The sequence below is a fragment of the Neofelis nebulosa genome, chromosome 17 (assembly GCF_028018385.1).
Source record: "Neofelis nebulosa isolate mNeoNeb1 chromosome 17, mNeoNeb1.pri, whole genome shotgun sequence".
NCBI lineage: Eukaryota > Metazoa > Chordata > Mammalia > Carnivora > Felidae > Neofelis > Neofelis nebulosa.
The window spans coordinates 28,564,930-28,577,442 of NC_080798.1; the positions used below are offsets into that span (position 1 = coordinate 28,564,930).

The 12,513-nt window shown below is 55.9% G+C and overlaps 1 protein-coding gene across 5 annotated transcripts in view; it reads left to right on the forward strand.

The window, feature by feature from the left end:
* Positions 1 to 12,513, forward strand: part of ADCY7 (adenylate cyclase 7) — a 58,516-nt gene that overhangs the window by 4,590 nt on the left and 41,413 nt on the right. For 2 of the 5 annotated variants that reach the window (XR_009256010.1, XM_058707813.1), the window contains exon 1: positions 8,441 to 8,636. The exons of 2 other annotated variants lie outside the window; for them this stretch is intronic. The gene's annotated coding sequence lies outside the window, so the exon portion shown is untranslated. Of the gene's footprint in view, positions 1 to 8,440; positions 8,637 to 12,513 lie in introns of those variants that run through there. One more of the 5 variants, XM_058707817.1, reaches the window with a different exon arrangement.

Here is a 12,513-nt window from a genome sequence, read left to right on the forward strand (position 1 = left end):
AAAGTGTATCTTATTGTCACAGTAACCTGTGTGATTTTTCCACTCTATAGATGACACAGTTGAAGTCCAGGAAGGTTAAGTGGTTTGCTCCGGGTCACACAGCAGTGAGTCCAGAGCGCTGATAGGGGAACTGTGTACAAATTAGTTTGGATTCGTTGCCAGAATCCATAATTATGGGATTCTACACAAAAACGCAGATGTCTCGTTTGCCAATTCACAGGGCCTGTAGCACTGCCTACATTCCCACGAGGCCAGCCAGTCTCACTTGTGATACCCTGTTTGGCCTCTGGGGTTCTGAGTTTGCCGTCCTGTCGTGCCCAAGGCTGGGGTCCCCTCCGGCATAGTGGCCAGAGCATCCTCCCACACCCTTCTCCATCCAGTGGGTGCTACAGGGCCCATACTCAAGTAACCATTGTGTGTATGTGTGTGTGTGTGGGGGGGGGGGCGGCACTGTGGGTTGCCAGGGAGGAGGGAGAGGAGCCTGAGGCTTTGTGGCTTCAGCCTGCTATGCCCTGTCATAGCTCGGGCCTCCCTCAATCCTACCTGTAGCCCTAAGCAGTGTGCCTGGCTTTTCCAAAGGGATGCATGGAATGGTTGGCTGACACCCCCACCCCACCACCCCTCTCCCCCCGCCCCATGACTTGAGTGCTGGAGGAACTCACTGAAGGGTTCCCAGCCTGCAGTCTTCATCTCGGCTTGGTGTGTGTAGGTGGGTAGTCATTTATCCCCCCTGGACCCCTAGTTCTTCCTCCATAAAATGGGGTTTTACCACCTTTCTGGAGGGTGATCAGAAGGATTCAAGGGGCCAGCATGTCAGCCTTGAGCAGGGTGGATTTCTGCATATGTGGCTGTGAATACTGTTTACCCCAGTGTCCAGCCTCCGAAGCCCCTGGTTCCCCACCAGCCTGGGTGTGGGTCAGTAGGTGCCCAGGAGGAGAAGGCATACACGAAGGTCAGAAATGGGCAAGCCTGTCCACAGGGACTGCAGGAGGGCAAGGCTGGGCAGGCATTGTCCACATGACCTTGTAGGTATGTATGCCTTAGAGTCCCCATCTCACAGAGGAGGGAACAGGCCCCATGCGGATGGTGGGAGGAGCTCACTTGGTGAGTTTCCCCAACAGATGGGGAAACTGAGGCTTAGCAAGGCAATGTGACCTTCAGATGGCCCATAGCCATTCAGCCTCTCCCTCCTCGGCTCAAGGCTCTGTGCTGTGTTCCCAGGAGGAGGACAAAATCAGCTGGCATCTTAAGTGGCTTTAATTTTTTATGTTAATTACAGAAATAATTCACATTAATTATTGAAAGATCAGAAAACTTAAGCAATAAAGTGAGGACAAAAACTAGAATCTGTACTCTTTGAAGTAACCCATTAACGTACCAGCGTATGTCCTTCCAGAGGACTTTTTCTTTTTTTTAAACAAAGGACAAGAAAACAAACTGCTCATGACAAGTTTCTTCACTGTCCTCTAAGGAAAGTTCGGTGTGTCCAACGCGCCCCCACGCTTTGTGAGTGCCGTCGCTGGGCTTCTCAGACCCCTCAGGCCGGCCCAGCATCTGCTACACGAGCCGCCCTGGTGGATTTTCTCTGTGCCCTGTGGCTGGATATCTATGTTGTGCCTGATAGCTTTGCAGTAGGAGCGGTCCCCTGAAGAGCCGGCAGCGAGGTGTGTACGCACAAGGCGGGGGATTCTCTCCCGAAGGGTAAAATGAGGCCCGGGCGGCTTTGCAGACAGGATGCAGGTTTGCGGAAGGCGGTGTCTGGGGGCGTGGAGGGCGCTCCGCCCCCTGGAAACTGCTTTGTGGTCAGAGGATGAGACGGGGAGGGGCTTTGCGGGGAGAGGGGTTAATTGTCGCTGGCTGGTACTGGAAGCCTTTAAGCTCCCATGGGGGAGGTGAGCGGAGGCGGAGGCCAAGGAGGCCGTGTGCCTGTGCCCGGTGCTGGTGGTGACTGTTGGAGCCTGGGACCCTGCAGCCGCCCCTGCTTCCTGCAGAGCGGTCTGGGGTTCAGGTTGGAAGCTCACCCTGGTTTGGTGGTTTGCGGGGTGGGGAGCTGTCTCCGCCCAGCCCCATCCCCCTTCTAGCAGGGAGCAGGCGTGAGTCTGGTTTTGTCACTAGGTTCTAATTCTGAGACGAACCCCCCCCCCCGCCCCGCCCCGCTCGTGAGTGGACCCCTTCACTGCTGACACTCAAATGAGACGACAGGTGCCAGAGCTGTTTCAGCATTTCACTGTGGAAAAATTACATGTCTACAGGGGAAGACAGAATAGCGTGACCACCCCCACATACCCATCCGCTAGCTGCCACCCTTTCCAGCTCTTGGCCAGCCTGGAGTCATCCCTGCTCCCACTTGCTGTCCCCTCCAGACCTATCACTTACTCTGTACAAATTGTAGTGTATATAGGGGCGCCTGGGTGGCTCAGTCGGTTGAATATCTGACTCTTGATTTTGGCTCAGGTTATGATCTCACGGTTGGTGAGATCCCCACTTTGGGCTCTGTGCTGACCTTGTGGAGCCTGCTTGGGATTCTGTCTTTCTCTCCCTCTCTCTCTGCTGCTCCCCTGCTCATGTTCTCTCTCTCCCCAGATTAATAAATAAACAAACACCAAAGAAAATTTAAAGTTGTCATATATATTACTACAAGATAAGGACTAGCCCCCCCCCAGTATTATTACCACCCCTAAAACCTAGCAATAGTCTCTTAAGATTGTAAGTGTCCATTCAAAGTTCAAATTTCCAATTGTTCTATACACATCAAATATATATTTTATTTTTTTTAAATTTCTTAATGTTTATTCATTTTTGAGAGAGAGAGAGAGAGAGAGAGAGAGCATGAGCAGGGGAGGGGCAGAGAGAGAGGGAGATACAGAATCCGAAGCAGGCTCCAGGCTCCGAGTGGTCAGCATGGAGCCTGATGTGGGGCTCGAACCCATGAACCGTGAGATCATGACCTGAGCTGAAGTGAGACGCTTAACTGACCGAGCCACCCAGGTGCCCCTGTATTTTAGTTTTTAAAGATTTGAGTCCAAAAAATAAATAAATAAAAATAAAAAAATAAAAATTTGAGTCCAAATAAAGTCTATATAATGACATTGCATGGTATTGTTCTCAAGTCTTCTTTCCTCTGTAGGATTGATACTCATTCATTCTCTCCTAGGTGCCATGTTGATTTTTTTTATTTTTTATTTTTTATTATCTATCTATCTATCTATCTATCTATTTATTTATTGAAGCAGAAGCTGGGTCCCTTTTCCTACAGTAGAGCCTCTATCATGTGTAACACGTTCCTTCTTCCTGTGAACCTCCTGGAAATATGTAGTTGGATCTGGAGGCTTGATCTAATTCAGTTTCGGTTTGCACAAGAGTACGCTGGAGACAGAGGCAGGGTTGCAGACTTCTGCTAGGAGGTTTGCATCTCCTTTGTGATGCTGGCAGCCAATGATGCCCCGTGGCTTTAAGGTAGTAGCATTTTAAATTATAAACCTTTCCGTTTTCCACCTGGTTACAAGTGGGGCTGAGTTTGGCATTGGGGTAGTACTTCCAGCTCGGGATGTTGTTATATATTTTTTTATTCCTGTTTTTTTTCTTCATAGTAGTTTTACCTGGTACCTTTTAATAACATGGGTAGTTTCTTTTCTTTAGAGAAAATTGGAAAAAAGTCATAAATAAGACAGATCTGATAATAAAACTGCTAAGTTCTGTCACTTGGTGATAACGCCCAAGATTTACGTACATCCTTCTAGATTTTCTTTTGTGCAAACAACTATATGCACGTCTGTGGTGTTGTTAAATGAGAGATGGCATCCGACGTGCAGGTCCGTGGGCTGGTGTTTTCCCGCTGCGGCATCACAGTGGTGACCCCCTTCCCGGGGACTGTGGCGGGGAGCATGGCCTTCCTCCCTGCCCCTTAGCAGTTCACAGCAAAGCTGGGCGTGGGGGAGGACAGGCGGCTGCTGGTGAGGCCCAGCTGCCAAGTTTTTCAAAGGAAATAAGGACTTTTGGTTGGCAGGGCGGTAGCTTTCACATCTGTTCTTTGAGGATTCTCTGCTGTTGCTCACAGCACTGTGACCCTGGCTGCCCCTTTCCTTCTCCAAAGCCCCGTCACCTGGGTCTGGCAGGGGCTGGGGCCGTCGGGGTCGTGGGAGCCAGCCCCCTGGGCTCTGGCAGGCTGTGCCACCAACATGATGTAGTGTTGTTCATCTCTCCTTGTCCTGGCATTGGCCCTGTGACAGGCGGCAGATTTCTGCACAAGGAAGGACAGTGGTTGAGAGAAGCTGAGTTTAATAGCTAAGGTGCTGTTTACTTAGCACATGTGTTTATTTGGAGTGGCTTTGAGGCTCACCCCAAGTCGCCCCTCAGGACCACTGGTTACATCCTGTAACTTGTGACCAGTTGCATGACTTCAGCCAGCCCCATCTCCCCTGGAAACCCAGTTTCCTGCCTGTTGAGTGAAGGAGTGAGCAGAGCGTGTCCCTATGTTCCCAGCCTGGGAAAGAAAGGGATCCCAGCACATCCCTGAGCCCACAGCCAGGAAGAGATGAAGGCAGAGGGGCTGGAGGTGAGTTGATGCTTTGGAATGCACCCCCCCTCACCCCTGGCCCCGCCGAGTGTGAAAGATGATTCTGGGAGTAGGGTGAGTAATGGGTCCACAGGGCTGTGTCTGCTTCAGCGAGGCACCCTCCATGGGTATCACACCACAGCCCTCCTGCCCAAGAGCCTGGAAGAACTGGGGCCAGTAGACGGGCCTTCCCAGTGCTAAGCCAGCCTGCTCTGTCTTCCCAGGCAGGTGGGCGAAAAGGGGACATACACCCTGCTGGTGCCACAGAGGGGGTGCTGGGTTTCTGCTCTATGCTCTTGTTGGGAGAATCTGAGTGCGGATCAATTAGGCAGAAATGTCCCTGAGGGCAGAAATGTCCCTGAGGGGCCAAACTCAGCCCCACTTGTAACCTGGAGTGCCTGGTGCTGGGGAGAGGTGCGTCTCATGGGAGAGAAGAGGTGATACTTGGTCGCTCCCGAGCAGGCAGGCCCGCTGTGGCCACAGGGAGTCATTCTACCTGTGACCGGAGCTGGAGGCTCTGCTTCCAAGGTGGCTCAGCCACAGGGCTGGCGGTGTGGGGCTGGCTGGAGGGAGGGCCCTCAGTTCCCTGCCACAGAGCTGCTTGAGCGTCCTCACAACATGGTGTCTGGCTTGCCCCAGAGCCAGTGAGCCAAGAGGGGGCCAGGGTGGAAGCCACTGTGTCTTTCATGACCTCAGAAGTCGCGCGTTGTGATTTCTACACTATTTTGTTGCTTCTGAAGGTAGTACGGGAGGGCCATGAACACTGAGTCGGCCTCGTTTGGAGGCTGACTACCAGAGTGGCCGAGATGGCACGCATCTTGTTCCCACATAGTTCCAACGAAAGTCCCAGAACTGAATCTCATTGGGCCACTTCGATCAAGTTCCATGCCCATTCCTCACTGGACAGTGGTCCTGGGCCCACCCCTGGAGGGCTGGTTCCCCACAGGAACAAGGAGCTGTTACCAGAGTGGAAGTGGATGTTGCAGAAGGAGGGTAGCACTGTAAACCATCTCTGGAGAGGCCCGTGGCACTGTGTGGCCCAAAGGCGGTAATGATGGGACACTGGCGAAGGCTTCCTGGAAGAGGTGACCTTTGTACTTGTCTTGGCAAGATGGGTGGCATTTTTATTTTTTTAATGTTTATTTAGTTTTGAGAGACAGAGAGAGACAGAGTGTGAGCAAGGGAGGGGCACAGAGAGAGAGAAAGACACAGAATCTGAAGAGGCTCCAGGCTGTAACCTGTCAGCACAGAGCCCGACGCGGGGCTTGAACTCACAAGCCGTGAGATCATGACCTGAGCCGAAGTCGGACGCTCAACTGACTGAGCCACCCAGGTGCCCCAATGGGTGGCATTTTTGACCATTTCATTTTGGCTGTGCCCTGGTGGTCTGAGTCAGGACATGAAAGAACGAGGTGTGGAATGTGGGCTCGGGGATGTGCTGGGATCCTTTTCTTTCCCAGACTGGGAACATAGGGACACGCTCTGCTCACTCCTTCACTCAACAGGCAGGAAACTGGGTTTCCAGGGGAGAAGGGGCTGGCTGAAGTCATGCAACTGGTTACAAGTTATAGGATGGAGCTAGGGCCTTCTAACTCCTAATCAGGGAGGATGGAAAGATGAGTTGTAGGGGGTCGGGAGGAGGAGCCAGGACTTGACTCAGGAGGCACAGAGAAGCCACGGAAGGCCTCTGACCAGGGCAGGCATGCAGTGGAGTGGGATCTGGGGTTTGGAACTGAGAGAACACCCTCTGGCCTCCCTCTGCTTCTGACTTTAACTTAGCGCTTACTATGTGCCTTATATGCATTTCTCACATAAGCCTCCCAGCCTTCTGAGGAGTTGGGTGACTTTACAGGTGGGTTCCTGGGCTGCCAAGTTTGCTCAGGGGGTCTCTGACTCTGTTGCTCTGAAGCCTCTTCATCCCGCATCCGTGGGACAAGAGGCCGGCTTGGTAAATCGCCAGCCTGGTTGCTCAGACCCCTTCCCGGGTATGGTGAGCCCCCTGACTTTAGGGGAAGGAAAAAGTATTTCCCTGCTCACACCCCTTCCCAGAAGCCTGCCTGGAGTCCGAAACGCGATGGGCGCTATGGGGTTTCTTCCCGAGGGAGGGGCTTGTCATCTGGTGTCAAACGAGGCCAAGCTGTTGGCTCTGAGCTCTGCGTTATTTGTCCTTTGGCCGCCTGACAGCCCTGTCTGCCTTGTTTTTGCTACGGTGTTACGCCCTCTTGCCCACTGTTTCGTGGCCTTGCCACTTTCTACAGCCTGTGGCTCCCAGGTGGCTGAGGTCTCTCTGCCCTGAGCTCCGGACCACGTATCTTGTCTTTATGGGTGGTTGTCCCAGACCTTTGGGCAAGCCGTTGTGGGCATGTCTCAGCCTGGGGGTTTGGCTGATGGGGGCTGTGTCCAAGTCACATTTGTGTCCGCAGCACCAGAGAGGGGTCCTGCCCATGGGGAGGAGGGCAGGTGTTACTGAGAGGAACAGAAGAGGGTCGGGGCCATGCCTGTGCCCTGGCACCTGGAGTGAACAGACACCAGTTCCTGGGCTGATGCTGAGAAAGCCTGAGCTTGCCCCTCCTTTGGGGGAGTTTGTTCGGCAAGTTTAGGAGTGCTGAGTACCAGGGCTTAGAGGTCTCTGGTGAGGGTACCCATTGAGGAGGGGGTAGTGGGGCTTGGAGTAGTCTGTCCTCAGGGAAGCCTTTCTTTGGCCCCAGGATGGTCACGGGTGAGTGTTTGAAAGCACAAGCCACAGAGTCAGATAGACCCGAGTTTGAATCCTGGCTGTGCCTTTTGTTAGCTGTGTGTGCTTGGGCAAGTGAGTGGCGTCTCTGAGCCTCAGTTTCCTGCTCTGTAGAAGGGGCATAATAGCAGGACCTTCCTCATGGAGCCGATGGGCAGTTATGTGAGGCTGTCCCCAATGCCAGCACACAGTCAGTGTCTAAATGCTGGTTGTAAAGCACATTAGCCTGTGTGCACAGATCCTGTCTGCCAGGACCTTGAAGTCTGTCTGAGGGCTGGGGTGTCAAGTGCCCAGTGGCCAGGGTTGGGGATGTAGCAGGTTGGAAGGGAAGGGTCTGACCACTGCCCCCTCTGAGGAGGGAGCTGAAAGGGGGGTCTGGGGAGGGTGGGAGTGTCAGCTGGGAAAATCGGGCTCTGTTCTCCACTTTGTTACCAAACAGTAGGTTCTGCTGTCAGGATAAAAGGTAGAAAGTGATCCCAGGCCCCCAGGTCACATGCTCAGCGGGTGACTGAGGACCAGCAGTGCCTTCTTCCTCTGTCTTGGGAGGCTTCCGCTCCCTGCTTCCCAGCCCTTCATAACTGCCGCCTCACAGCTGAGCACCACATGATCCCAGTGGGGGAAACTGAGGGCTGGCAAAGCAGAAGGGGCTTGATTCCTGGCATCCTGGGGCCCAGGGCTGTTGGGATTCTTTGGGGGCTCGAGCTGCTTGGAATAGGGGCTCCAGGCATGGGGGCAGCTGGGAGATGGAAAGGCAGCAGATGAGGCTGGAGACCTTTGACCTCTCAGAGACGGATGAAGCCCCCTCGCTAGGTGGGTGGGGAAACTGAGGCTCATGGCCTGTCTGTGAGTGGCAGAACCAGCATGAGGCTCTGTGCCAGGCTGCTCTCTCACTTCTAATGCTCATCAAGGATGCATTTGCTCCTGGCCTCCAGCCGTCGTCTCGGGCCTTCTAACGGAGGCTTGGTGCTTGTTTTATTTTCACTTGTTGAAAATTGTTCCAGCTTAAAGCTTCCAATTTCCATGAAGTCATTGGAGCCAGGAGCCTGGCCCGATGCCTCCCCCCACTTGTGTTGAGGGCCCCGCTGCAGCTGGGAGCGGCCCCCCCCCCAACAGCCCCGGAGGCGCTGAGCTGAGGGTTCGGCTGTAGCTTTTGTGAGGCGGCTGCTGCGGAGCAGGAAGTTGTGGGTCCCAGATGCGACTTGCTCTCGTTAGGTAGCCCGGGCGAGGGCGGCCTCGCATGTGTGAGCCTGGACGCGGGCCGAGAAGGGGCCGGCGAGGGACGGCCCACCTCCACGCCGGCTCCTCAGACCCTGGCCTGGCCGTCCGGGGGCCCCGGAGGAGAGCCAGGTAAAGCGGGCTGTGGGGACGGGGCGCCATCTGTCCCAGCGGCCCGGGCTGGGCGGGGGCCGGACAGGGTCTGGGCCGCGGGAGGTGGGGCGGCTCCCGGACACAGGACCAGAGACCACTGGTCATGGGCTTTGCCCAGCTTGACGAGGAGGTGCCGACATGACCGTGGGGCGGGGTGGGGGTGGGTGGGCCTGGATGTCTGGGAACTGTGGACTTGCAGATGCCCGCTCTGCCTTTCAGGGTTGTAATTTCACACTTACAAGCCGGCTTCTCTGTTCTCAGTGACGGAAGGATCGTCGGGGGAGGGCAATCGAACTTCTTTTGTGAAGTAAAAATGAATAGCCCCCAGACAAACTCTGAAAGTGCTACATGCCCCAGAGACAGAGAAGCAAGACTCCCCGGGAAGTGGAAGGGTCTCCCTTTCCCTCCAGCTCCTCCCAGTCTAAGGCCCCTGGGGACCAGTGTGCACCACTGGGACTAGGTCCTTCTGGATCATTCTTTGTGTTCCTCCAAACACATGTACACAGGGCAGATCAGGTGCTTCGCTTCTGTGTCACTACCTGGGGTTCAGGGCAGCTGGCACTGGGTGCTTCCTCTCTGGCCAGCGCTTGGGGGAGGGGAGCGGAGGGGTGAGGAAAGCAGAGGGCTGGGCTGGGCCTCCATGCACGGGGCCCCTGGCCCCGAGGCCTGGCCGGAGTCCAGGCGGGCTCTGCTCCGATGTCTGTGTGGCCGTGGGCTGTCTGCCACAGACATGCGGGTGGACGGCCTGAGGGTGGCCGCCTAGAGAGTGACTAGACCAGCTTTTCTCAGATGGGGGCCCTGTGGTGGTTTTAGGCCGTATGTGGATGAACATGCTTAAAATTTGTTAGGTATCTATTTTAATGTGTTTTAGGAAAAGGAAAAAAAAAACAAAACCCTATAAATAGGACCTTAGATCTGTGACTTCATGATGTCCCTTTGCCTGGGACAAAGCTAAAGAAGATACGGAAATGAGAAGTGAGCAGACTTAAGAGGAAGTGTGAAGTGACCGGCTCGGCCGGATGTGCATGTGTCCACGGAATCGAAAGTCTGGGAGGGTTTCTTCTGGGAGGGTCTGTTCCTAACCAAGCTGTGGGTCTCCCCACCTCCAGGTTAGGGGCCTTCTGGGGCTTTCCTGTGGCTTCTGATGTGAGGTGTGGGTGCAGAGGAGGGGAGGCTGTCAGATTGTTCCGGATTCTGGGCCCTCAGAAGGGAAGGTGTGAACTGTGTGGGGGAAGAGCCTCCTGTAATGTTTTAGTGAAAAGAAGTGGCCGTTTACTGGCAGCCGTTTTCTGGGGGCTGGGAGGGGAGGGGTGGCCTCGAAGGGCCCCTTTGCCAGGAGTGGGTCTCAAGAGAGGAGGTCTTCCTGTGGGTCCTACAGCAATGGGGGCTGGTGCAGGGAGGGCCTAGGCAGTGAGCGGTGGGAAGGAAGGGGCAGGAGCAGGGCTTCTAAATAGGCCAAAGGTGCTTTTCAGGAGGAGATACCGGTCAGATTTGATGTGGTTGTGAGGACATGCTCCCCCCTTTACAGTTTATAACTCTTGGTTTAACCCATTTCCTGCTCCCCTCACCCCTACCCTGTGGTAGGTGCCTTTTGCCCCCCAGTTTGCAGAGGAGAAGACAGAGGCCCAGGGGGGCACTTTCTTGTCCCGGGTCACACAGCGAGTCAGTCCCTAGGGCTGTCCAGGTGTATACACTGCCTGTCATGGAGAGCCGCCATGTCTGAGGCCTGTAGGGGGTCAGGGCACAGTGCCCCTTCTTTGGAGAGGCTGCGTGGGGCAAAGCTGAGCAGGGGCTCTGGGTGGCTTTGAAGAGTTAGTAGGACATGATCTTCACCATGGGGAAGGAGGAATCAGGTTCCTCTGAGTTGGGTCCTCCACCCTGCAGGCCTGGCCTGACCCTTGTCTGCACCCACTGCAAGGTGGTGGGGGCTGGGTCAGGGCTCCCCCGCGGCTGGGCCGTGCCTCCTGGGTCACGTGCTGGGGTCCTGCTTCAGCTGGCGGTAGATGATCTGACCCTTTGGATTTTCCATGACTTGCCATCCTCCCATACTGGAGGTCATCAAGAGGTGATGGGTGGCCCATCCCTCAGTGTCCTTGACCTTTCTCCTGTCCTGGAGGAAGGGGGTGTGGGGCACACTGACACTCCGCTGGTGGCAACTTTCCATCTTCCAGGGCCTGGGCAGAGGGCAGTGCTTCACCCAGCTGGGACTGTTCTGGGGCTGCTGAGGGAGCGGGCAGAGAGGGTCACGCTGGACGCTCGAGTCAGAGTGGCTGATTCCAGCCTTGCGTGGGGTCGGGTCTCAGGGATGGGAGGGAAGCGTGGGTAGTGGGCCTGTTAGGCATTTCATGTGCTTGAAGAGACCTGCGTAGCTACGAGCTGGGGGTTAGTTTGGCTCAGTGAATGAGACCATCACATCTGAACAGCCAGAGAAGCCAGGGGTCTTCTGGAGGTCCTTGGGTCCAGCCCCCTGCTTCCGGGCCCCACTCTGCCTGTTTCCAGCAGCATGTGAGGTGAGCCAGGTTATTTGAGCCAGTTTCCTGCATCTGTAAGTTGTGTCTCTCGTGGTTCCTGCCCAGGCGGTTATAGGCTTAAACAAGGGGGGACATGTTGCACCTGGTGCAGGAGAGCCCCGGCTCCGGGGGAGGTGTGATCGCTGTCATGTAGCTGTGTTGGGGGCTCTCCTCCGCCTGTCCTGTTTCAGGTGGGAGAGGCCTCCCTGGTAGCCTGCAGCCCTTGGGCTAACTGCTGTCTCACAGTCCCTCAGTCCCCTCCTCTATGAGGTGGCAGTGCCCAGGCAGGTTGCTGGGGGACTGGAATATGCATGAAAAACTCTGCCCAGCCGTCTGAGACCAGCACACCCATGTCTGGGGTTTCCCTGGCGGCCTGTGTGTGTTGAGTGCTGCCAGCCTGCTCCCCCGCCCGGTGACCCTCCAGCTCCGCCCCTGCCCTGGCTTTCAGTCTCCACTCACCCACAGGGCTCTTCCAGCCCCCACCCCCCAGGGAGGGTGGCAGGGCGCCCACCCAGCAACCGTCGGCATCTGGCTCGACCTGCCGCTGCCCACGGAGTTCACAGCCGGCCACATCATGCCTGGGGTGTTGCCAGATCCTGGGTGCAGACCTGGGCTGAAGCACCTTCCACTCCCTGATGTTCCCCTGGAAGCCCTCCAGGCGCTGGGGTGAGGTAGGGCGAGACTTGGGTCAGAGGTGGGCTCAGTTCCTCTTTGGTGACCCTCCTCCCCATGATACTAGGTCATCCTTTCTCCCACCATCTGCTGATCACGTTGACAGACAGGGCATTGCCTGAGCACCAGCCACGTGCTGTATGGGAGGGGAAACCGACAGTCCAGATGGGGTAGGATGGCCTACCTTGAGCCCTGGAGAAGGGGTTTGTGGGGTTCCTGGGTTCCTCCGATGCACACACTTGACCAGTTTCTCCCGTCTGGTGTCACATCTGAACCCCTTCTCCTGGCTTCTGGGGTCCTCTGGTCCCAGCCCACCGTGCTGGTCCAGTCCCACCTCTCGTGGCCTCTCGTGCACTCTGGGGTCAGCACGCTGCTTGCCTCTCTCTTGCCCTTTGTCCATGCAGCCCCTCTGCTCAGGGCTTCCCTACCTCATACCCCATCCTGGCCCGTGTCACCCATGTGGAGGCCCCCTCCTCGGGGTCTTCAAGCTCGGGGGCTGAGGAGGCTCGAGTGGTCTGCTCTGGAGTCAGACCTGGCAGAGCAGGTCTGGCAGCTCTCCCTCCGCCCGGGCTCTGTGAAAATCCCCCTGTTGGTGCCGGTGCCAGGGGACACCGGGGGCACCCTCCTCTGTCCGTTCTCCCTGTTATTCCCCTGTGTGTACCCCTCCCTACAGC